We start from the raw sequence: 26,063 nt of genomic DNA, 5'->3' as shown, positions 1-26,063 counted from the left end.
AGAGAGGAGAATTATTTAATACCATGTAGGATGTAAGAATATAGAAATAATTTGTGCATTATGGTTTCTTCACAAGCCAATGATCTGGAAGACCTCTGTCCCCTGCATATAGGTTGGTGCTCAAGGACCTACCTTAAGTGGTGAGGAGTCTGGAGGAAGAAGGGAAAGGAGAAGGGGGTGGCCTGTTGACCACACTTTCTTCAATGTATACAGGATGAATAAAATGTAAAATACAGTTGTAGACAGCAGAGGAAAGAGAGGAATGAAATAACCAATGAGATGTGTCCTGAATAGGACAAATCAGCTATAGTTTGGAGATTTCAACATTTTTAGTCCGCAGTGGGATAGCACTAAAAGCTAGATTAGACCTTTCTGTGTTTCTTTGCTTTTGTGAGACTGAAGAAGACTTTCTAATGTTCAGATATTCAAGGAACTCTCTGGAAAATAGCAGCAAGATGTTTTCGTGCCAAGGCCATTAACCCTCTATTCTTGCCAACATCAAATTAAATAAACTGAGAAAACAATTTGCATAACACTGTCACAGCGATATACAGTCAAGGCAACCTTTTGGAAGACTGAGCTTATGAAGACGTTTAGTAGAGTAGACACAGTCAATGACTGCATGGTAAGACCTGGGAGTGACTGAGTGTGACTTTTGGAAACAAGCTCTGCAGGTCTCTGCAGCTCTCATGTACATTTATATTGGACTCCTGTGCGGCTCATGTGGGTCACAAAGTACAGCCTTCTGCTTTGACCTCTGTGCAAACTCCTGGCAGGTTTTCCTAGTGGTCTTCTAGAGGCTGATGAGATCCAGAAATGTTCATAAATATGTGAGTGATTTGAAAGCAACAAAAGAACAGCAAACAAGAGTCTGTGATTGCTGGAGAGCACAGCTTGTGTGAAAATGTCTAAAACAATCACTTCTGTCACTGTCTGTACCTGTTCTTGCTCTTTACAAGCAGTTGAATCTTGAGTTCTCTTTGAGCAGAGCAGCAGAAGCCACTTCCCTGCTCTGCTTTCACTTGGATTAAGCACATTAGACACTTTTGTACCAGATTTGTGTCCTAGCTATTTTTTATGTCCACATGACAGTGAATGGAGTAGCAGGATGTGCAATCCAGAGCACAAGATCTGAAACTGAGATGGAACACAAAACAATATAAGGCACATCTGGAGTCTGAAATCATTATGCTAAACAGTTACAGCTATTTACTGTTGCTTCAGATTTGCTATGGATTAGCAAAAAGAAATAAAAAATGTGTGTATGGATAATTATCAAAGTATACTTTAACTTGAGAGATTCATTCAGCTCTCAAGAAAACATTTAAGACTGAGTAAATGAAAATGTGCATTTTACACGTTGTCTAACTATGCACATTCTTTTCAATGTATTTGCATATTTAAACAATTGTCTGTAAAGAATGTGTTGTTCAATCCCACAGATAAGCCCAGGAGAGCATGGCTAAATCCTATGATAACTCATTGAAAGCATAAATCTTAATTTTATTTAAGTACCAATTCATGCAGTTTAATTTTCTTTCTTGTTCTGATTTTGTTCCCCCATCTCAGTCTCATCAAAACCAAAACAACCACTCAAATACTTGGAAAGCTAAGAAAAAGCACTAAGAAAAGGAAAGTCCTCTAAGGTTTCTCTTGGAGCTGTCTGTGAGCAGAAACAACATTTTCTTTACAGTCAATTGTGCAAATATGAAAATACCTGGAAATGGAATATATTTAGGCAAGTTTTAGAATGCATAATATTTATTCAACTCTAATAGCTTTTTATTAGGAGTCAATAGGGTCTATCAACTAAATGGGTATTTCAACCATTTTCAATAGACACATTATTTACTCAATAGACCATAATGATTCTGAAGGAGGCATTAGGGCCTATTATGCAAATCTCTATGTGTTGTAGGTGTATTCAAAAATAGGGAAATTTTGACCCTGGCTGTTCTACAGATCCTGATGCTGTCGCTCTTTAGAAAGCAAATTGTGTAAACCTAGTTTGAACGAAATAGAAAGTAGCACAGTGGAAATAATAGATTTTTTTGTTGTTGTTGGACTGCAGAGCAGAGAATATAAAAAAGTTTTAGTTCAACTTGAAACAGTCTTTTTCTTCAACAAAAAATATTTTTAAAGAAAGGAAAAATAATTGTGTCTTAGAAGAAACATTTCCTTTCCCACACAATGTTTTCACTCCTTTTTTTTATCCAGTAGTTATACAAATAACTTTATTGCATTTTTGGCTGGTTAAAACATTCTCCCAGGAGACCTGCAATGAACAACTTGCTTGACACTGGATGTAAGCAGGAGAGGTTTGAACAAGAATTTGGACCTCTGCTAAAATGGCAATACCAGTCACCCAGCACTCCGGTTGGTCAGTCCTCTAATTTCTTTCCAGCTATACTGCTGACAAATTGTTTCAGGCTGACTGAGAACAAATAAAAAAAATTACTGCAGGTAAAAAACCTATAGAAATGGCCCATTTGTAATGGTATGGGGAAATCCTAATAATAGCACTTGGTAGGTAGCCTGATTCAAAACTAATAGGTATTAATGGAGATGTTTCATACAATTTCAGTGAGGTTTGGCTCTGTGCTCCTTGTTGCACACCAGACGCAAATAGATTTCTTAAGGGATACTTACTAAAATTCTAGAGGGCACATATAACTATAAAAGATACTTCTGATTCACATAAACAGCATAAAACTCTCTCAAATTCACCTGAAAATGTCAAAATAGATGTCTTTATTTTTATCAAATATTGTAAAAAAGCATTTCTGAAATAAAAAATATATAGGTCCAAACTCAACAATTTAACATGGAACAATGAATCCTGGATTAAGACATCCAGACTAACTCAAGGACCACAGGTAATACTATGAAAGTTTGGACAAAATATTTTGTACATGTGTCCTTATAGCTTGTACGAAGTGTTTTGGTACTGGGTGGCTGCTACTGCCTAGTGCTTTGGCTCTCCTATGTGTCTTTGCAGAATAGAAGATAACATAAATGTGACATTAAAAAGTACCAAATTGACATTGTTCAATTTGCTGTGTACTGCAAAGTTCTGTTGATTTGAAGGGCTCCTTTTATTTATTTTTATTTTAAATGCTGAAATATTCAAAACCAAACAAATGACCAAATGTCTGGGTCTTCTGTCAGGAGCAGATACATAGAACGTCTGCAGAAAATCTTATGTGTGACTTACATGCAGCAACAACAATGACTTAGTTACTCTTTATGTGTGTATAATTAAGTCTAATCAGTGTTTTCAAGAAAGGGCACAGTCTCTGGTGAGGCAGGGTTTGCAGAAAGAAGCAATATTTTGTATGAAATCATGCTGTTTGGAATTATGTGCACAGAATGAATGGACACACATTCTCAGCTGTGTACAGCTGGTGTATTTGGAGAAAACCAGATGGACTTCTGTGTTCAGACCCTTCATCATGTTCTGTTCACCAGAATTAATTTGCAATTACAGCCTGGAGGATGACCAAGATTATACATCTATGTTACATTATATGTATACTTGTCATATCCTTCTCTCTGAGGACTACATGAGGTGACTTAGCCACACTGCCACTTGTAGCTTCCTTAGTTTTACTAGTGGCAGCAGGTAGGTTTTCTTCACAGAATAAGGTTGATAATGAACATCAGCCCTGGTGTCCACAAACCAAGAGCTGACACTGAGAGTAGTGTGAGCCAAATGGCATCCTGTAGCTGGGCACCTGTTCTGGCTGGCCTGGAGCTTACAGGAGTGAGTGTGAGGTAAAAATGGACAGTGTATAAGGATCAACCAGAAAAGAGGGTGAAGATTTGAGTAACCTGACTATCTTGACAAAAGAGCCCCAACCTTGCTATGCTTATCTCAGTTTTATTTGTGCTTTATGATTTCATACCAACAACAACAAAACTTCCATTTTCTTTTATTTCCTTTTTTTATTTTTTCTTTTTTTTACCCTGTCTTGTGAGAGAGTTATTGAAATGAGTTTTGGGGCTGATGAATACCCTGGAGATGCTTTGGCCCATTGCTTTCTTCTAGACCATTTGCCTTTAACTCTCACTTGAGCTTCTGCTCGACAAAGTTAATAGCTGCAAATTCTTCAGGGATGGTTTGTTAAATCATGTCCAAGAAAATAAATATAATGAATGTACAATCTCAGGAGAAGGCCCTGACATTAAAAAAAAAAGTAAATGAGTCTCAGAAGTATCAAGCCATGGAATAGAAAAAGTACATTAGCAAAAATGAGATATGTTTTACAGCAATTAGAGGAAGAGTAAAGTCTTCTCCAGGGGAACACACCTGAATTCCTGAAAACTCAACCAAAAGCTGGTTGTGTACTGCATCCTGGCATCTAACAGGTCAGACCTGAACATCGTCTGCTCGTAACTTCCCTCCCACTCTCCCAGCATTTCAATGTGCTTCATCTGCCACTGCATCAATGGACTTTGACATGAGGCAGCTTGAGTATAGCTTTGAACTTTACTGAACCCAATTACATCTGGTCATTTCAGACAGCTGTGGTGGTGCAACTCTGAACTATGAGGCAGAGGGTTCACGACAGACTCAAGTGCTGCAGATGGAGCAGCAAATTCATCTGGTGCTGTGGTATCGCAGGTTTTGTGCTCCAGGAAAGAGCTGGCAATCTTAACTTAGTGCTACACTAATTAAAAGGAGGGTATTTTTGCTGCTATGTGCTGGGGTTAATGCCTTTTGACTGCTGTGGCACAAGTGGTAAGTTTAATCTCTGTGTGCTACTGCAGGTGTGTAGGGGATTTAAGTCACTTACTGAAATGGGCAGAATTCAGCTTTACCCCCACCACCAATACAGAGCGTAACTCTTGTCTTTGGCAATGGCCCTTGCTGTGTAATGCTCTAGAGAGGATAAGCATAGCAGGGATCTTAATTTCCTAGAGATACAGGGAATACTGCATCAAAATGATATTAGAAAGCAGACTTAGTTTTGCCCGTGGCTTATGTAATTAAAACCTAGTCTGGTGACAAGGTACTACTACACATATTGATAAAGATACCCTTGGGCAGAGGACTACTGAAGTCTTATGCATTGCTAAAGTCCTATTAATGCCTTTTTGGCTTGGCTTTATTAAAACCAATTTCATTTCTTGGCCCTGAAAATGTACCTGTGAAATGTTTCCGAAGGCCTTCCCCAGTATTGATAGTTTTCAAAGGCTTATTGCAGATTTTGTTCTCACAAAGACAGTGAACCAATACTGATCTCCACTGCATTAAGCAAGAGAGGCTTCCACTTGGTTCTCATGCCTGCTAGCAATTTCCCTCAAGAGTAGAGAACCAAGAAGAACCTACCTTTCCAGTTCTTTCTCAGGTGGAAAAACTAGAAGCTGCACACCATGAATATGCACACAAATGCACAGTCCTTTTTCCCATTTAAAAGAAGTAAAAACTCATGGCAATGTCTAGCCCTTCCACCCCAAAATATGCATTAGTTATGTTAGTAAAGCTTTGCATTGGATACAGAAGAGGTCTGAGATCTGCTCTTGTTTTGTGGTAACATAACTGGAGTTTGGTATTACTCAAATCTCTGCTAAACCTGTATTTTTCTTGTGCTTATTATAGCTACTGTCGAAAATGTTTGGGCTCTTTTTATTCCCCCCTTTCAATTGTTGGAATTTCTTTCACTCTTTCTAAATATAATTTTAAATGCAGGAAAAATATTCTTGGGATGGAGTTTGACCAATGCCCACTGGAATTTAAACCAACTGAATTATTCTATCATATGGGTTTGCAGTTCTGATTATTCCTTGTACTCCATATGAAAAGCTGCCACTAAAAAATAATAAGAAATTAACTTTCCCATGCTAAAATTGTGTTCAGAAAAAAAAAAATCTGTGGTAAGAATAGCAAAATTTCCAGGTTTCTAATCACTCTCTTGATCTTGAAAGGATCAATTTTAGTTAGTCAGACTGAAAGTGGGAAGGGACTTATTTAAAAAGAATATTATGAGGAGACACTCCAAATTTTTAATCTGCAAATCTAAGCCAAGTCCATAGTTATTATTAACTGACAAAAAATTATTGTAAAGTAATCGTAACAGAATTAAGAGAAAATAGTTCTGTTCCCCCAAAATCTCAATATGTAGAAGAAAACTGTACCCAAATAGCAGCAATAGTCACAAAGGCTCTATCTAAGGACTCTGTCTTGCCTGGCATTTAAGAAAAAATGAAAGATACTGATTTTTAAAATTATAAATAGCATTTAATACAGAGAAAGTAGCAAGCAGAAAACAAAACCCAAAAAGGCCTATTGTTTTACCTCCAGAATTGCCAGTAAAAAACATCTGTGTGCTATTCAGGTGCTAAAGGATGATTTTTCTGCCTTAATATCGGTTCACTAAAAAATTAGTTCTGTTATTGCAGAACTCTCTTAAATCTTGCTCTTTGAAAGATATTTCATGCACAAACAATTTGTGGTATTCATCTAAGAAAAGTGTACAATGGCCAGAAGAAGAAGTCAACAACCAGCAGTATGAAACTGGGCTTTGTGTTCCATGTGTCTCAGGCTATGTACATTTTTGAAGATTCTCAAGACCAAAATTTCATTTTGATTTTACCTGAAGAAATGTCATCTGCAATACTACAAAGATCAGGTGAATGTTGAAGATGGGAAGGTATTTTATATCTTCTTGATGTCTTCTGATATAAGAAAGTTAATTTAATTGCTTTAATCAAGACAAAATGCAATCCTCAACAGTGTATTAATATTCTCAGCCTCAGCAGAAAGACATTTGGTCATGTAAAGTGGGATTTCTTCTGGATCATAGACAAACCTCACTCCAAAGTAATGTCAGATGCTGAATTTTTCTCTCTGTAGCAATAACGTTCAGTGTACCAACAGATTAAATTCCAGGAAGGAGGAAACATTACAGATCTGGTTATGTTTGTTGGCATTTTTATGCTCAAGCTGCAGATGCTTGAGTATATCCAGGAATATTCTGAAAAGGAACTGAATTTTTCTATTAATTTTTAAAATATTTAGGATCACTCTTAAACATTTGAGTAAATCATACTTTTATTGCCCTTTGGGTCTGGAAGTCGTATGTGTCCACATAGTCACAGAATGCTATAGAACATGACGTTTTCTCATTAAGATCATCTGTGATTTTTTTCATGTGTCTGTTTCTTCTGTCCAGTTGATAAAACCAATTACAACTCGTTCAATCTTCCATCTACTATAGTTACAGTTGACACAGTCAGAGGACAAAACTCCCACAGGGTATAAATGCTCTGAAATCAGCATATCAAGGATATCACTGCAGAATGGTGAGGACCAAGAATTCCCACTGAGAACAATGGAAAATAGTGTTTGCTTGTTTAATTGTCTTCTCTGATGCGTGAACAGGCTGTGAAGTCCCAAGGACTTACAAAAACATAAGCTTCAGGTTCTAGCCTGGGAGCATGTGTTGTGAGGTATCTTGTTTCCTGCCATATGGTCATGTGAGAAGGTTTTGTAATTTCCCTTCCAAAAACAAGATCTAACACCAGCTTCACTAATCTCACCTCTTTCTTCTCAGTCTGTGCCTAGATTCACAAATGTATCTTTTGTTTTCAGTAAGTAAAAAAGAAAAATATTGTGGGTGGTCTTCTTTGGGTAATTACTGACAATAGAAATGTAACAATTCTGTTACATAACTGACAGTTTTTCACAGTGAGTTGTCCTAATCACTTGACAGTGGTTGATCAAAGGGCTGCTGTGGTCTTGCTTCTTTAAAACAAATTGCTATTTTGTCCTTATTGTAGGTTTTTTTTTTTTTTTGTGGTTTGTTTGTTTGTTTTGTTTTTGGAAAAAGTGGCTCCTTTTAGATAAGGGAGCTGTTTCCCCTTTGTTGGGAGTTGTGTTTTTCACTGGATACTTGAGCTTCAGAACGTGGTCATGTGTTGATGGTGTTGATGGTGGTGGCGATTCCCTTCTCGAGGCACTTCTCACGCTCTTCAGTGGCCTTTATTTTAGAGGCAGAGCAGTTTCACAGCTGACTGAAGGTGTGCTCTTCAAATACCACTTTTCCAACTGCTCTGTGGTTCAAATGAGTTCATCCATCCCTGACACTTGCACAAAAACACTCTAGAAATGTATTATTTAAAGCCTGCCTTCCTTGGTGTTTCAGAAATAAAGGTGTAAACTTTCTTTAGAGGCCTGAGAAAATAAATATTTCCTTTTCTCTTGTAGGAAGAAGTGAAAGGCCAGGCTTTGAGCTGCATGCGTACACTTAGAGGGGCCTTATGGCAGGAGATGTACGAATTACCGGAGATGATATTGTCTTCTTCCTCACTGCATCTGAGGATGCTGAAGCCACCAAGGGGTGTGCTGACACCTTGCGACTACCATCACCAGAGGGATGCTGTGATGTTACTGGAGCAGTCTGTGTGTCCTGCATCACACCTTCACCTGCACTGGGAAGGTAGGAGCTGCTCTAAAAGGTAAAGGTCTCTTATAGATTTATGACGCTTCTATGCTTTCTGTTATTGCCTGTTTGAGCAGTTGATCAAGGTAGAAAGCAAAACAAGGAGTCTAAAATGAGCATTTTGAAGGGCTTTGTGAAGGGCTGGGGTTTGGAGACTTTGCATAAAAAGTATGAGGAGGGCTGGCTGGACCTTACTAGTATTTTCATGAAATGTGCTTTTTCATTTTCTTATAAATGCTTTGTTGGGGGTGCCCATTTGAAGGAAGGTGTGAAGAAGAGCACTTTTAAGGGTCAAAACTCCTTGTCTCTAGGGTATAAATTTCTCCAGTTTTCTAAGCCAGAGCTGGGAGGTCTTCTTCTGCAAGTCAACAATTTTGCAAAATATAAGCCTGTGAAGGCTCTCAATAGATGAGCTTTTCACTCTGTTACAGAATGAAAGCAAGTTTGGAAGCTTATGAACTGGAATTGCTGGTCTCCAAGTAGCAGTACACAGTGAGCATTTCCCTTACAAAAAATCAGAAAACTACTCCAGAATGTTGCAATAGCAATCCCAAGTAGAGCTGTAAAACCAATGTACAGAGGATGTGTTGGAGCAGAATGGTGACAAACTGCAGCAGTTTCAGGGAATCATCTGTGTGTGAGGTGGTGTGGAGAACAGATGCAGTTGGTGTGTCACATGCAAGCAGTACCTCTCAATGGAGCAGGTATTTGTAAAGCAATAGAAAAGAGCTGAGCTTTTTGAAGCATGGTATGTAAGAACGTCTGCCCTTAAAATGACAGTAATGCATCAGGTGAATGGAAGTGAGCTAGAGCTTCATGCTGCATCTGACATAATTAAAGGTGATGAAAAAATACTGCTGTTGTAATGGAGGGGATATGGTTTAATATATCTATCACAAAGAACGCCACTGTAAGATGAGTGGAAACAGAAATAAAGATGCCCCAGATTTGTACCAGCAACAGAATTTCCTGGTACAATTACTGCAGCTTTCATCAGGCACTTGGTAGCACCTCTGCAAAAAGACTGTTATCTCTGGGCATGTTTAAAGTGTTATGCTACACTTCCATGGACTCTGTCAGGTTACATTTTGTTGCAAGGATCAAATCCTGTGCAATGGCCTAGCCCTCCATCTTGTTTTCTTAGATTAAATCTTTGGGAAACTCTCCAAACTGTATGAGAAGTGACAGCCTTAGGTCAGTTCAGGAGACAAGGGTCTTGTAGTATTAGCCCTCCACTCTGTGCTCATACAGTAGTCTCCTTCTCAAACCCTATAATAAAATAGTTAAAATAAAACAAGGTCTGTATGAAAATCTTACATGGAATATGCATAATAAGAATAATAAAATAGGAGTGACCCAATTGACAGAGTTTCATGAGGACACTTGTGAAACACAAAACAACAGCCAGCAAACAAATAAACAAAAATCAGGCTGGACAAATGACTTCACAGAATGCAATTTAGGTAGAATAAATGCATTAAGACCAGCAAGAAGCCCATTTAAATATTCAAGCTGAGTAAAAACCAAGGTACACACCAGAGTTTTGGTTGCCTCAATCATTAACCAAAGCAAAGATTTTAAAGATGTTCAATAAAGGGAATCGACAGGTCTTTACAACACAGTTAATATGGAACGAAAGGACAAGTCAGAGTAAAAAGTCACACCCAACTGCTGTGCTGTAGCCAAAGAAATATGATGTGGTGATATTCAGGAAGAAGAAAGAAAAAAGATGGAAAAGAGGCAAGTTAAGAGACAGGGCCTGTATAAATCTTTTGCCTTATCCACATAATTAGATATAAAAATTAGCATCCACTGGGAGGTGTCACTGAAGCAATGTGAAGCATGAAGAAAAGTATCCCTGAAAGAATAAAGGGGCAGCACCCACTGCACATTTCAATGTGAAATGTAGCAGATTTACTAAAAACATAGACTCCCAGCCAGCTATTGGGTGAAATGCTTGTCCCTGTGCCATGGCTGACATACCATGGGACAAGCAAACCTTGGCACCTTCTCTGTCCAGAAGTGAAAGATTTGACAACACCTGCTCAAAGCCTACAGTGAATCAGCTCCACTGTTGGCAGCTTTTGTATCCTCCTCAAGCTGAAAACTTCCTAAGATGGCTTCCTGAGTGGTCCCTGCTCCTCCCCACTTCACCAAACTTTAGACATGGTTACGTAAGCCTGCTATGTCCTTCAGGCTTCCTTGGGAATTATTGGGTCCCTCTTGGTGGATGACCAGTGCCATGAAGAACCACAGCATATCAGAGTTTAGGCAATGGCATGAGCAACTCATTGGTGCAGGCAGGGAAGTTCCTGGCTGAAGCCTGCTGTTGCAAAGGCAGGAATATCACAAAAACTGTTGGCTCTGTGCCATGGAGAGGGAGCTTCCAGTCAGCAGGCCTTGATGAGGTCTCTAGGTAGGGTGGCAGATCTGGGAATTCCTGAGGGAGAGTAAAAGTCTTTGCTGATGCTATCACTTTTGTTGCAGCAGGAAAATGAGTCTTCAGGTGAAATAATTCCTCTGGTTTTGGAGGGGGATAAATTAAAAAGATTTTTAAATGATTATACCAAGAGAACAGTTCACTTACACTGCTGATTTCTTATGCAAATAGAAACAACTCTACAAGGCTTTGAAACTTTGGCTAATCATTCAGCCAAAATTGCTATTCTGTATTAATAATAAAGACATCTATTGATGATTATGTTCTGAATTCGCTAATCCAATAACAAATGACTTTTCTCTGCAGTTTCTTTGTACTCATATTTCTTACTTTTTTAATATAAAAATAATTGGAAAACCCTCAATAAATATATTACAGGAACAGAGAGGAATTCCATTGCTATACAAGTTATTTCCATTTCAGCATTTGCATAATAATTATTTAATAGCAGAATACAATTAGGTCAACTAGGGAAAAGTGTATGGCTTTCTATTATGGGATATTACCCCTTTTGGCCAATACTGTGAGTGCGCAAATGACCCACAAAGATTTCACTTGAAAATCCAGATTAGACCCTGGTGCAGGTGTTACATCAGGACCTTTTGTGAATAAAAATGCATGTCTTAGAACTGTATCAGACTTTTTTTCGCCTCAAAAGAAAAAGATGAATGGAGATTGGCTGTTTTATTTTTTATTTTCCCTAGTAATTTTTCAGATGGGATTATTTGTAATCCAGTTTTCTGGAAAGAGATAGTTCATGCTCAGCAATTTAGAAGTTTCCTGCTCCTTTTCCTTCCAAAACTGCTGTGCTGCTTCCTGCACACAGCCCTCTCCTCTTGCCTCTCCCTGTGCTGCCTTCTCTTATCAGGGTCTTCTGGGTTCCAGCTGCTGTAGAATTATGGATACCTTCTCCTGATCCTTTCAGCTCAGTAGAGGAGAAGTTATCACTTGACAAGAAAATACCTGGCCAGAAAAATGTGTTGTTCCAACTCTTATTAATCAGATACAGAGGACATCTGCCAGGCAATTGAGGATACATCAGTAATGGTCTGGAAACAACAGAAATGGGTAATTTCTTCTGTGTCTGCCCCACCTCATTATCTCTTCTCATCTCCCTTCCAGACTATCACCTATATATCTACCACGTCCCTGCTGCGCTCAAGGTGCTTCCCTGTGTTACCACACATCTCCATCATCCCTTCCCTTGCTTTTGAGTTTATACTATTCAAGACACATCAGGAGATCTTCTGGTCTTTTCTAGATAAGGGACAGACCAGCTGTGCTGCAGATGTAGAAAAGTGAAGATTCCTACAGCCGTGTGACATCCAACAGGGCTGTTCAGACACAGGGAACTGTAGGGCTGTCATTTTCCCTGTCTTTTTTTTTTTTCAAAAAATTTAGTCTTATGAGCTGTATTGATCAACTGGGCAAATTTCTGCTATATTCATGTGATAAGATTATTTATAAGATCTTTAACAAGTACTGTTCGTTTCACAGATTATGACTGCAGCCACCACACAATGGATAGCGTTGGCAGGGGAAACATAATTCAGTCAGATGGCTCAAGAAATAATCTGTCAAATACACAGGGAAAAACTCAGTAAGGAGGTTTCTAGAAGACTAAAGTGTATGGTTTTGTGTGCATATGATGTGGAGTGCTGGTGGCAGTGATGAACATGGGGTTGGATAAAAGGAAAAAAAAAGACCCCATCTTTTTTCACTTTGTTTTTGTGACAATCTTTTTATCAGTGTGGGACTTTACTTTTTAACAAAGAAATTTATGGTTTAATGGGAAGTAATTTCATATAGGCAATAGTCTAGTCATACAAGTATTGGGAATCCAAAAGACTTGGATTCTAGCAGTCTCCCCTTTTCTCATGTCTGTGAAGAAAGATGTGCCCTGTAGTGGCTGTTGGGGGTTGTTTAGACCCTAGCTACCACCTGATTTCCTAGATAGAGAGCTGTCACAAGGAACAGCCTGTCCTGGGGTCTTAGGCAGTCTGAGCCACAAAGGTACCAAATGCAAGCAAGGCCTGGATTTCAGGCGATCAGCTCTTATAGTGATTTCAGCTCTAAGTGATTTCAGCTTGGCTTGCAAGGTTCCTCAGCTAATGCTGGGATGAGAGACCGGGAAGCGCTGTGTAGAGATTCCACAGAGTTTTTTATTGTCTTTGTCATTGAAGGGTTCCAGTGAGAGCGGCATTCCCCTGAACTGGGTCCAAGTATGGGTTTTTATAGGGAAAGCATGGCTTGTGCAAAAGGACCAATGGTTCGAGACTGAGGAAATATGTCCAATAGTTTTACAAGGAGATAAAGTGGGGAGTGAGAAGGGTCTCTTAGCCTAATCACTGTGACTAAGCAATTCTTATATAGGGGATAGTTCTCCAAGGAGGCCTTGTGAGGGGCTCTGCTCCCTCCACAGTGCCCTGCATTATCAAAGGGTGATTTTCAATGTCCTGCAAAGCCATCCCACAACCTCTAGCATTGGTTAAAGACAAATACGGCTGTTGAAAAAAAAGGATGTTGTATGCCCTCTGCTGTTCTGGGAAACAGCCCTGGTCTATATTCTTGCCTTTAGGGACCAGAGCCTTCTTGTGACTCTGCTTCAGTCCTTCTCTGCAGTGCAGTAGCATCAGCATCAGCCTTCATCCTTTCCATCCTTGCTCCCTGCTGCCATTCCTGGGAAACACTTGGGTCACTGCTGGGCCTGCTGCTCTTCCTGCTGTGAGGCAGAGCAGAGGCAGGGGTGGAGCAGGGACACTGCGTGGGTCAGAGGTTCCCCCTGGTCCCTGCTGAGCTGTCCGGGGAGAGCTTGCAATAGTCCAGATGCTTGTGAGCAAAGGAGTAGGCAAGGAAGTCATACAGGATTGAAGTGGTGACTCTGCACATCCCACAGCTCCCAGGCTTTCAAGCTCCCAGCTGCTGCAGGGCACTGGCAGTGCAGATGAGATATTTTCTCCTCAGATAGCATGTGCAGAGGTCAGTGACAGTAGCTTAATGCTTATTATTTTTTGCCCATAACTGGTATGGGTAATATTCAAAAGGAAAGTGTGACTCATAATTTCTGGTTGCTTTCACTCACTCTCTTTTTTAGGGTTCACATATTTATGTGCCAATTGCATCAATTAAATTGTAACCAATCAAGGTATATTTACAGTCTGCCTTTAAAATGCCAGTTCCATATTGTACTTTCCAATTAAGCATGGGCAGATTAATGGGATGCATTGTTCTCTTGGGTTAACTCTACCATATTGTCATTAGGTGGATACGCTGTCATGAATCCAAGTTTTCTTTCTGTGAAAGGAAAAGAAAGTACATACTCAAAAAGTAGGGCAATATCTACCAAGCAGAATCAGCTGAGACAAAAAAAGAAGAGAGTCCCTTCACTCCCACTTTTTTATTCCAGTTGTTGTTTAATTGTTTCTTCGACCCAGTGGTTTAGTGATTTCACATCCATTTAATTAACAGAGAAATGGATAGGGTGCACTGAAAAACAAGAAAGGAAGATCAGATAGACAAATGGCCTCTGTAAGTTCACAGTTCTTAAAACAGATGTTCACCTCCGCTGGCTATGGTATATCATTATCTCCAGGAGCCCTGAAGAGAGAGCAAAATCCTTCATTACTTGTAGGAAAATTAGAACAGTCTTACAGGACTAAACACCAACCCATTTCATCAGATCTCACTGCTGTTCTATTACTCACAAGTCAACAAGTGTGTGTGTCTGGGGAAACTGAGACTGTAGATAAACATTGCAGTTGTCAGTGGAATGAGGGACTATGGAGATGTGATGATGAGGTGGTGTCTAAAGCAGAAGCAACTAAATGGTGGGAAGCTGAGGCAATTCCTCTGTTATTTATTTGGCGTAAAGGCAAGATGTCAGTTGTCTCTGGGACCTCTTGTTTTTTGAACAGGGTTGGCTTATTTTTAAAGAGGGGCTGCCTGACCCATAGATACCTATAGCTGCCTGAGCCTCTGACTGAAGTGTTAGGGAGTGTGTGGAAAAGCATATTGCCTCTTGCTGTCTTTTTTCTACTTTCACTATATATTGCAGACATAAATAGGTAAAATATCAGTCCAGTGCTAAGAAGTCTTAATTTCTTCTGCCAGGAAAACAATCAATAATTGTGGGAATTCCTCCTGTCCTAGGGAGATAGACAAGAACTAGATAGACAGGAGAAGTTTGCCCATGCAGTCAAATGCATATGCAAATACAGGCACAGACACACCTGTGCAGACTGGCCACTGCCTAACTTCCTGGCCTTGAACCTGGTTTCCCCACCTGTGGGGTAAGAAGTGCAAGGTTCTGCTGTGTAAACAGTTGAGATGGCAACCATGAAAGAGCCCCTTGGAAAATGTGCACTGAACACTTTGATTACTGGTGTCCCAGATTTAGCGTGCCTTGTGATTATGTTTTATCGCTCTTACTGCCTCCACTAACTTTTAATCACAGCTGAGTATTTCCAATCTGCCTGCCATTTCCAACTTCAAGTGTTAAAGGAGTATTCAGACTGCCAGATAACAAAAGTGTGGGGATTTGCTAGGCAGGAGGCACTAGGGGGACCCCCTCTGCTTCCCCTCTAGCTCTCACCCTTCTCCCTCACATCAGAGCCCTGGTAGTGGAAAAGAAATGTTGAAATCAATATAAGAATAAATTGCCACGTGGTCCTTATTGTGGAGGCAAGGTTTCTACAGAAAATCCTTGTAATCAGAAAAGAAGGAAGATGAGATTAAACTGATTAAACTGAGAAAGTCAAAAAAGGACAACTTGAAAGATTAGCTCGAGGACGACTGAAAAGCATAATCCTCCATGCATGTTAAGTAGAAGAGTCCCTCTCTGTTATCAGCCCCTTCATCTGGTGACCTTCTGTAGCATTAGCGCAGAGCTACTTGATCCAAGGCAAATAGTGAAAATTGAAAAGCCAGAATGCCAGTGATTACAACAGGTATCAATATTACTGCAGTGATGGTTTGTTATCATTAGGGAGCTCCATCAGAGCTCATTCTACAAGCAAAAAGGAACAGAAAATCATAAGTCATTACACTTGTAGCAGGCAATAGCAGACCTTGTGTTACAGTGGAAAAACCTTTTTCATCTGTTTCAACCTTTAAAATTACAGTGTCAGAAGAGGAAAAGAGATGGGGGGGGAAGCAGTACAGGAGCTCACCTGTGTTTCTTTTCCTGGGAACAACTGAGCCTTAAATTGCACACAGGCAGCATGCACTACCCTTTTCTTCTGGAGTGAGTGGAAACAAGTTTCAGTTTTACCGGTTCAATGACTTTTTTTGCCTCACACCCCCAACATTATAGCATATTTGTTCCTGTGTGGTCCCAGCAGCAGCAGCAGCAAGGCTGGCACCTCTGCAGCCCTACAATTCCACATTGCAGGGCTGCATGTCTCAGCCTGCTGTGGTGCTGTTCAAGGGCAGCATCTTCTCCTTTCTGCTTTAGAGATGTCGGAATGTCTGGAAGAAGAAAGTAAGCCTGCTCTAGCCAAGGGTTGTTGAGCTCAGGTACATCACATATCCCATCTTAACTTATAAAGGAATATTGTTCCTGATTAGAATCACATTTTGTGCTTTGGAAATGTGCTTAGCCCCACACTGACATAGAAACATTTTTAGAAGATTATTTCTTTGTCTTTCCTTTTAAGCTGGCAGAGACCACAAAAGCTAAGGAGTGGGGAGTGGCACAGGTTTGTGACTGTGTACTTCACCAGTTATATTTGCTGTAATGCTTCACATTTGTGCCAGTTTTTTCCTTTTCTCTGCTCCCCCTGCCTCCCCCCCAAATTCTGTCTTTTTACCCCACTATTGCCCAAAAATGTATTATACTCAGGCACTCTTTTCTTTGTCAAAATCTTGGAAGTCTACAGTGTTATTAATCTTTTTTAATGTTGCTGATGTAAATGGAGAAGCATGACTCTGAATCATTTAAATGTTTTGACTGAATCCTAGATTTGTCACTGAGTTGCTGTTTCATTGTGTTCAACTTGCTGCAAGACAGTGCTGCTGTTTCCCCTGCTGCCTTTGTTGGTCTCTGAGTTAGGCAGGATGTCTTCATAGGTCAGAATTTTTTCTTACTGGGCATTTGTCAAGGGAATGTGACTCCAGTTAAAATTTGACAAAAATACTGTGGTCAACTGTCATTAATGGAAAACGACAGTATTTTTAGATAATTTGCCATCATTTTTAAACCCACAAAATTTCACATTAACAAGTACAAAGCATTAGTGTGACAGCATAACTGGATGTTATAATTTCAGGCTTAAATGTTTTGAAAAATCTGGGGGGAAAAAAGATCCTGCTACTAGTGAAATTTAATCTAGCTCCAGAGAATAGGATCCAGAGAATAGACCCAATTCTGGCAAGGTTCTTTATTATTTGTTTGAAAGATCTTATGTGCATATAGCACTAACATCAGTAATGGGAACTAAATGGTATATTACATTGCCTTTCTTTACTGGAGAAGTAAGGATCCCACTACACTTTTGCTCCCAAAAAGCTTTTTCCCTTTTGTCAGTAGGTTGGGTCAAACCTAATCTAGGTAGGAAGAAACAGTACTGTTGCCTTGGGAAAGTTCCTACTTCTGCCATGCTTGAATTTGTCCTCAGTTTGCTTAAGTCTCAATGAAAAGAGGTTTTCAGTTCAGGAGGTAAAGGGATTCATTAGATCTCATTCCCAGAAATGTCTACCTGATTGAGAAAGAGTCCCCTCAGGGGTAACACTCATAAGCAGGCGGAGGCTGAGGGGCTGAAAAATGACCCATTTTGAAGTTTATCTAATTAGCTTCAAATATATAAGTTAGGTGTTTTGCTAGATGGATTAGTGTAATTATCTTAGTGCACCTATTCATGCTAGGAATGTCAGAAAACCAGAGAACAGAGGAGCTCAGAAAGAAATCACAGTGGCTCAGCCTGTTGACTGCCCTGACCCACGTGTAATTGTGCTGCAAAGGAAAGAGAGAAAGCTGGGAAAACCACAAGGCGAGAGAAGCTGCTTCAAAGACAAAATATTGACAGCTGACCTACAAGTAAATTGACAGGGATCTACCTTGGCCCAAATTCCTTACACACAAGTGCTACAGAAAAATCATTCCAAGTGCATGCAGTCATTGCATAAAGGCAGTATCCTTATTGTTGCAGCAGTAATTTGATCTGAGGTATTCACTGTAATCTCTGTATCTTTAGTTTGGCCTCTGTCACTGAGCCATATTTAAAATGAATGAAAGGGTATTTCTTCATCTTGAAAGTTCTTCTTCTGATAGAGAACGGATTACTCTTTTATTGTTGGTTACGGACTTTTTTTTACAATCCATTGATAACGTAGATCCTGCACATCTTGTGAGATCAATTAAAAATTCCTTTGAAAGATGGTTGACAGCTATGAAATGGCTTTTCCCAAAAAAGGACTTCCATTTCTTATTTGGAGGAAGGGGATGGGAGTAAAAAAAAATTTAAAAATATTAAAAAAAAGGAGAGCGATAGAAAGGAAGAAAGAAAAAAGAAACATAGAAGTGAGGTCTGGTTCTGTATTACTAAGCTTGTTTTGGTTAGGATTTGTTTTTTAGGTACACATCTGCCATGATGTATAGAAGCAGACTGGAGTAAAGAACAGCACTGCCAAGTAAACTTGAGCCCAATCAATGGCTCTTCCAATAATTTCTTTTTAAAAAGCGAGTGCTCCAGTTTTTGGGTTTGTTCCACCCACAGAAATCATACTGCAAATCTTGGGCTGGTGGCCTGACTGCTTCAGTGCCACACAAAATCCACTGGCAGCTGGAGTTATTCACCCACCTTATGGAACACCCTCTTTTGCTCCTAATTCATGCTGTCTCCATGCCCCCATTCTGTAGGATTAGCTGAGTTTCCAGCTAATGGCATTTCTAAGTGTATCAAGTGTGTAGCTTTAATTTCCCCAGCATCTCATTGACTTTCTAGTCAATATTGCCGTGATCCTTTCAGAAACACTCCTGTGTTGGAAGTATTGTAAATGAGTTTAATCACCAGAATGACCTGGTTTTCAGCAGGGTTGTGCACCCTTGCAGTCATCACATGACCAGCACCTTCTCTGCCCCTTGATTCACCAGGGCTTTGAGTCATGCCTGAAAAGGATAACACCAGGATTAAAGCACCCTTAGGAGAGCTCAAAATAGTCATAGTTTCCCCAATAAGTTTTTTTTTTTTTTTGAGTTGGAAAGGCCTGTTTTACCAAAATCTAAATTTTTCATGTGAAAAATATTAATTATTACCTTTTTGTCATGGAAGAACATCTAAAGTCTAAGCACCAGACAGGGATCTTAACTGGGCCCAACCACTTAATTGGTTTGTGAAATTTATCTGATTTAATTTGATATATCATTTATAACAGAGCTAGTCACCTTTAGCATTATGGCTAAATAATGGATCAAAATCAGGACATGATATTTTAATTTTAATAAAATTGTATGATTGTGATTTAATAATCACAACTTGAAATAATCACTTCTCTTTTTCTTGTAATGTTTTCCATTTGGAATTGGGAATGTAAACAAACTTCAGAATGTGTCAGTTTTGGATAGCTTGAAACTTTCAAGTGACAGCCAGCTTTATCTGCCTGCTTGTGCTAAAGTTATTTTACAGGTATATGAACTCTCTCCCTTTGTAGATTTTTTTTCTTGCTGCTTTAAAGGCAAACATTTGTCCTTGAGTCACAGCAGAGGGCAATCAAATGGATTGAAGACCCGAGTTCTGCCCCTAGCCTTTATTTTTGGCAGAGCAGAGGAAGTAGAGGGAGATGTGTTCTGACATCTGTGGCATGTGGTGGTTGGTGAACTTGCAACTTCACAGCTACGCTCCTTCCTCATATGTGCTCCTCTCCTGTCAGTTCCTCTCTGCGTCCCAGAAAAGTAACTGCTGGCACCTGGAGAAGGAGGGCTTGTCCCGGCTACAGAGGGACATTTGTTCTGAAGGAGTGGATTGTTATAAACATTTTACGTGCACACACTGATGAGAGAAGTACTCGGAAAGAGAGACCCCAAGAGGCAAAGGGAGGAAAGAGTAACTAGGAATTAAGAAGCTGGAAAGGAAAAAAAATAATCCAGACTCTGCAATTTATATGTGCGTTTTAAGCCCATTAGATATTTCTGGGAGGTGACATGAAAGAGTTTGAAGGTTCCCACCAACAAGCAGGCTGCTTCCACTGCCAGCTGATGGCTTAAGGCCAGACTCCTATCCAGCTGCCATTATGCCCTGCAGGGTACCTTAACTGTTATACCTCTGGATGGGTTTAGCACTCTCCTGGTTAAACACCCTTGTTTCCTCAATGGTTCTGCTTCAGAATGTGGTTTTGATATTGGAAATCGGAGATATTAGTGAGATTTCAGATATCTATTTGTCGTTACTTACGTTACTATTTAAGACATTATAAAAACCCTTTCAGCATGTTCCTATTTGAACATTAATGTGTCATTTTAAGAGCCTTGCTTGTTGGGACACTATGTTTATGGTCTACACATAAACTCTTTAACTAAACACTAACAAATGTAGCTGTAGCAATAAAGAAAATGTGAAAAAAATGGTGACTACTGGAGAGCTAGCATCAAACCCAGGGCAACGTGATGAGTTCATGTTCTAAGCAAACCTGTGAAAAAGAGCTACTTTAAACAACAACTAGGTTCTTTTTAGGACAGATGGGGATGGACAGGGTATATTTGGAATGCTCTGATATTCTTCTTGATGCATAGACAACTCACAAAAGCCAGGACATCTCTTCCTGTTATTACTAAGTTATTACTTACATTTAATTAGCACTTTGTACCCTCTGAGGGCTTACCTTCATAATCACACCAGCTGAATTCATATAGATTTTTGTTTGACTTGCTGCAGGTAGATCATAAAAGACCAGGCCTTATCAGCAATCAGACCTCTGTTAGCACTGCCATTCATAGCCTTTTGTGCTTTTTCGGTTGTGTCCCTGCTACTTTAGCAGGAAACTTGCTTGAGAGCACTCTTCTCATTTACTGCACACATCTCCTCAGGTGTGGGCTATTTCTCTTTCAGCTGACACTTTTCCCAGGCTACAGAGGTCTGTGTTTCCCTATTTCCATACCTTTGCAGATGGAGTGCCTGTTTGCTTCTGCCTTCTGAACAGACATGAATCTGAACTTTTCACATTTTAGGTGACAGTCAGGATAGTATTGTTAGGGATCTGAGCTGAGGCTTTTTTTGATATAGCAGCTGAAACTCTTAAACTTCCAAAAATTTAAAGAAACCAGCCTCATAGTCCAAGGTAATGTAGTCATGTGATACCTATGAGATCAAGACTAAATCCCCTCTGCTCTGTTTAGCACTTGGTTACCTGGAGAGTACCTCTCATTTTGGGAGCAGACTGGTTTTGGTCCTGTTGGCATTGCCTATATTTTTGAGAAGTTTTGTGTCAGCCATCTGTGTCATAGAAGCTGCAGGTGGATGCATGATGCCAGCAGGAGCTGTGCCAGACCTCTCCTCATGCAGCACAAGAGCAGTAGTACTGATGCCGTGGGAATTAGTATTATTGTCAGTCACTTCTTGTTTAACTTGGTTTGAAATGAGCTCAGTAAAACTGAAGAATGGCTTAATAGTTAACTGCAATTTGGCTGAATGTCAGGTAGTGCCTTTGGGTCTGTAAAAATTTGCAGTGATTAAACCACCTTCTTAAGAAACCTGTTTTGCTGAGCATTTTGAATACATGTTTTCATTGTCCCTTTGGTATACATCATGAATACAGGGCACAAGATGGAGGCAGTTGTTGTTCTTTGCAATCAATGAACTAGATACATGGAAAAGATTAAGTGAGGGTCTATTGACTCATAGATCCATTATATATCTCACAGAGCTGTAGCATTCAAAATACTTGTTTCCATAATTGGTGAGAATGGTTCCAAAAGAACACAGCACACTTACCACTCTTACCGAACCAAGTGAATTTTACTTACTGCATGTCTGCACTGATTTGGAGTTGAGGATTAAGGATCCTTTGCCACTAAAAACCCAGAAAATGTTAAATGGTTGGAGCCTTGGAGGGAATGTAAGCAGTACTTGCTGATCTTTGGGCTGGCTTGCTTTCCCTCTGTGTGTCTTTGACTGCTGCCCTCAGACATGGCTTTTGGTCTGGAGGCAGATTTGCCTGGTTGTTCCCAAAATCCAAAATATGTGAGATTTTTGAAGGAATACATGATTTCAACCTCTCTGTGGGTTCCTTAGCTATTGTGTGTCATGCACCACCATATTTTGCAGTTACAGAGACAATGGGAAGGGTCTGGTAGGACAGGTCTGATTTATCAAGATAATATCAATGAGAAACAGATACCTCAGTAGAATTTTCTTTCAAAACTCTGAAAAAATTACCTAAATGACCTTTGACTGGAACTTCAGAACTTCATCTGATGTAATATAAAGTAGTTCATTAAAGGTTTATGGATTTAGAGGGGTTGGACTAGATGATCACCAGACATCCATTCCAATCCTAACAATTCTGTGATTTATAGTGGTTGAAGATGTGTTCCAGTGCTAGGAAACTGCATTCTTCATACCAACAGTTGCCACAGTTGTTTTTATCCCCATAGTGTGCAAAGTCTTTGTAATTGTTGCCTTGCAACTTTACATGAAATGCTGGTACAACATATAAAATCAGCAGGTATTTCCAGATGTCTACGAATGAGTAAGTGCAAGGATGAGGCTGTGGCTGCTGTTGTTATTGCTGTGTACAAATGTGACCAGGAACTCTTGTTATGGACTCAGCCCTTCTCTGTTATCTGCCGTTCAATAACAGGACAAAAAGATGATTTGAACAGTCTTTTGGACAGAGACCAAATTTTGCATTGTCTGCTCTGGAGAAAAGCACGAGTGTTAATAAAGGCAAATACATTGTTTGACCCCAGCTACTGCGTATGCCTCACATGCTGCAGGTTGGGTAAGTGTGTGCATTTGCTGTTAGCACAGGTCTATCTGCACAGAAAGGAATTCTGTCGCATGCAGATATAGCCAGGGAAAACCTTTTGTTTGTACAAGAGGCTTACTGATGCTAATTAAATATTTTCTTTATTTGGAAAGCAGACAATTCATGGCTACCTACATGCCCCTAGATTCACACAAATAGTTGATTACAAACCTCTTATGTTCTGGAAGACTGAGAGGGAATTCCTATTTTAGCCCTGCTGAAATGACAGAGGTAGGCAATTCAAGTAATGGCCCGTTAGTCAGTTATTAAATATTGCTCTTCAGCAAAATTGCTAATGATGATGGTCTTTCTATGCTGCCTTTAGAAGACTGCAGAGTATATTCTGAAGAGAGATTATCTTGGATATAGAAGGCCACTAGCTTGAATGCTGTCCAAATCAACCAATTATCTGTGACAATCAACTAGCTCTGCCAGGCCACACAGAGATTAGTTGCTATATAAAGTTCCATGCTTTAAATTAAATGGCTAATGGTAGAAAGGTGAAATTGTTCAGAAGATGAGACTTGATTTTTAGAGAAAAGATAAACTTTTAGCAGAGATGGGGTGCCTCCTGTGGGTATAAGGACCATTGTTCTGAGTAAGTATCTTCGTCATCCTCTACAAGCCATTCATAGAAACTGTACTAGTATAGCTAATCTAAAATCCTTCAACCAACATCATGCTGTCCAGGTAAATGCTGCTGTGTGCAGGGAGGTAAGTGTTGTAGGACAGGTACAAGGTGTGACAAAAGTTGGTCCCGTTGGGTGAGATAAGCAGTAGGACTGACTTCTGATGACATATGCTGGCTTTGGCTGGAGCAGAGTTAATTTTCTCTGCTGTGGCTGGTATGGGGCTGTGTTTGGGGCTGATTTGTGCCGAACACAAGGTTAATAATATATTTATTTTTTTTTAAAATTGCTGAGTGGGGCTTAAACAGAGGCCTTCTCTGCTTTTCATACTGGTGAGGAAATTGGAAGTGCTTGGGTGATTGGGTAGAGACACAGCCAGGACAGGTGACCCAAACTGACAAAAGAGATATTTCAGACCATCTTAGATCATCATGCTCAGAATATAAAGAGAGGGGAAGGAGGAAAGGGGGAACGTTTGAAGTGGTGGTGTTTATCTTCCCAAGTAGCCATTACATGTGATGGGACCCTGCCTTCCTGGAGATGATTGAACACCTGCCTGCCCATGGGAAGCAGGAAATGAATGCCTTGTTTTACTTTGCTTGTGTACATGGCCTTTGCTTTCCCTATTAAATTGTCTTTATCTCAACCTGAGTTTTCTACCTTTTACCCTTTCAATTCTCTCCCCAATCCTGCTGCTGGGGAAGTGAGTGAGTGGTTTTGTGGAACTTCGTGGCTGTCTGGAGTTAAATCAGTACATATATTTAGAACTGAGATGAAGGAGGGAAGCATATCTCATTCTCCACACATCATAAAAAACTAAACTACTGGTCAAGCACATAAGCACTATGATTGCTAGAAACGTTTACTTCTGTCCTTGCAAACAAAGCATCATCTGCAGCTATTGTAAAAAAAATATAAAAATACTGTCCTCTGAGCAATACAAGAGAAATGTTGATTTGGGACAGTTAAATAAGGAAAGAAATTTTGACTGATTACATCTTTAAAATAGTTAAAAAACAATGTCCGGACAGAGAGAGATTACCATGAAGAAACAAGGCAAGCAGATACAAGGTTCCACTCAGAGGAGCTTGCTCATTCTCACCTGCATCAGAAAGTCTCAGTTCCAGTGTCAAATCTCTGCATAGGACCTGTGGTACTGTCACTTCTGCTGCTGTCCAAACTAAGAGGCAAGGAAGAAACAAGCAGGAGGAAGAAGGAATTCCCTTTGCCAGGAGGAAATGCAAATGGCAAGAGGAGGAATATGAGTAATCACGAGCATAAGCTGTGGGCCAGAGACTCCTGCTTCTCATTCGGCTGGCACTTGGCTGCATAAATCCTGTGCCCTAAACCTCTTCCTCATCCTTTGCCTGGTCACCAGCAAGTGGTGAGTTTTTCCAAAGCAATGAAATATGGGCTAAAGTCACAGGGCCAAGCCCCCATTGAATGTAAATGGGAGTGACTCCATTGCTTTCACCGGCTAAGGTTCTTGCCCTCAAGATGCTTTTAAGTATTGGATATAAGCAACCTGCCGCCATGGATATACTTTGGTTTAGAGTGGATTTTTCACTGCTCCAACACACCTATTAATTGCAGTAATGTTTTGCTGCACTCATTTGGATTAAAATGCTATTTCTAATTGTCAGTTAATGGGTTTTAGTGAAAGTAATTTCTTAAACATTATGTACTCAGTTTAAATCTAACAGGGTAACTAAACATTAAAGTAACAGGGGGGAAAATCTATATTGCTCTAATTTGTATTGTAAGTTCTTTTCACCAAGTATAATTGCTATTGAATGCCTAAAGCAGCATTCTCCAAAGCATGAATAACCAGGAAAGAAAAGTTGCAATTGTATGTAAAAAGTACTGTCATACCTTGGTAACATAAACATGAGACGAAGAGACAAGAATTATGTAACATAATGCTCTGCATTCATGCATATTTTCCCTCACTTAGATAGGGGTTTTATGACTATCCGGCTCCCAGTGGTGTGAGGAACATGGTGAGCATAGATGATGCATGCATGTTTTGTTGGTAATGTAAGCTACATGGAGGGCTAAAACCAGACTGAACAAGTGTCTGTAACTGTATGATGGACAGGGTGATGTTGTGTCACAGAGTGGCACTTTTTTCCTCAATGCTGAGAATAAACTCCATTTTCATATTTTCAAGGATGGATCTCCCCTCTTAATGCTCATGGAGTTACGTTGCCATAGGCACAGGGGAGCAGTGTTCACATTGTTCTCTGTGAGTAAGAGAGGAGCTGATGTCCAAGGTATCACTGCTGCTAAGACTTCCAAGAAACAACAAAATGCAAAAATCCAGATTTTATCTTTATTACTTGGAATTGAAATTACCTCCAGACTTATCAATAGTATGTATGACCTTGCTGTCTATGATATTCCATCTGGTATTTCATACCCAACAAAAATTTGATGTAAGAGGGAAAAATCATTATGGGGGTACTCTTGATGATTTTATCATCTTAATGCATTAACCAAAACTTTTTTAAAGCCCTATGTCTGTCCAGAATAGCCATGCATAAATAATGTCCTGCAGCTTCAGAAAACTCAGCAGCAGCCTGTAAAGATGGA

This window comes from Cinclus cinclus, chromosome 3, assembly GCF_963662255.1.
Source record: "Cinclus cinclus chromosome 3, bCinCin1.1, whole genome shotgun sequence".
Classification (NCBI taxonomy): domain Eukaryota; kingdom Metazoa; phylum Chordata; class Aves; order Passeriformes; family Cinclidae; genus Cinclus; species Cinclus cinclus.
The sequence above is the reverse complement of the archived record's forward strand: the minus strand, read 5'-3'. Positions refer to the sequence as shown.